Genomic DNA, 834 nt, shown 5'->3' with positions numbered 1-834 from the left:
GTGATCCCACATGCTCCATCACTTTGTGATTGGCCCACATGCAGGGGGGCACCGGCCAGTCTTCAGCACCTCGAAGTGGAACCCCATGCTCCATCACTTTGTGATTGGCTCACATGCCGGGGGACACAGGCCAGTCTTCAGCACCTCGGAGTGGTGCCACATGCTCCATCAGTTTGTGATTGGCCACGTGAAGGGGGCACTGGCCAGCCTTCAGCACCTCGAGGTGGAACCACATGCTCCATCACTTTGTGATTGGCCCACATGCCGGGGGGCACCGGCCAGTCTTCAGCACCTCGAGGTGGAACCCCATGCTCCGTCACTTTGTGATTGGCCCACATGCAGGGGGGCACCGGCCAGTGGGCGGAACCACAAGCACTTCCAACACCATGCCAAGCCCAACTGCTTCTGCAAAAACCCAGACATCAACATGCATCCCTTCTTCTTTGCCCTGGGGAAGCTCCTCTCTGTGGAGTTTGGAAAACAGAAGAAAGAGTACTTGCTGTGCAACCACCAGCACAAATACTTCTTCCTGATCCGGCCTCCAGTCTTACTGCCTCTCTACTTCCAGTGGTATCTTTTCTATTTTGTTATCCAGCGGAAGAAGTGGATGGACCTGGCCTGGATGGTCACCTTCTCTGTCTGTGTCTTCCTCCCTTACGTGCCGCTACTGCGGCTGAAAGGCTTCCTGGGCCTGTTCCTCATGGTCAGGTTCCTGGAGAGCAACTGGTTTGTGTGGTGACACAGATGATCCATATCCCCATGCACATTGATCACGACTGGAACATGGACTGGGTCTCTACCCAGCTTCAGGCCACATGCAACGTCCACAAATCC

At 55.4% G+C, this 834-nt stretch overlaps 1 pseudogene; it reads left to right on the top strand.

Annotated features, from left to right (window-relative positions):
• Positions 1-44: 44 nt before the first annotated feature.
• On the top strand, positions 45-828 carry LOC103250797 (annotated as a pseudogene).
• The last annotated feature ends 6 nt before the right edge of the window (positions 829-834 follow it).

This window comes from Carlito syrichta, unplaced genomic scaffold (genome assembly GCF_000164805.1).
Source record: "Carlito syrichta isolate Samal-C Ts95f unplaced genomic scaffold, Tarsius_syrichta-2.0.1 Scaffold53538, whole genome shotgun sequence".
NCBI lineage: Eukaryota > Metazoa > Chordata > Mammalia > Primates > Tarsiidae > Carlito > Carlito syrichta.
Note: the sequence above shows the minus strand (reverse complement) of the source record. Positions and strands in the feature narration are given on the sequence as shown.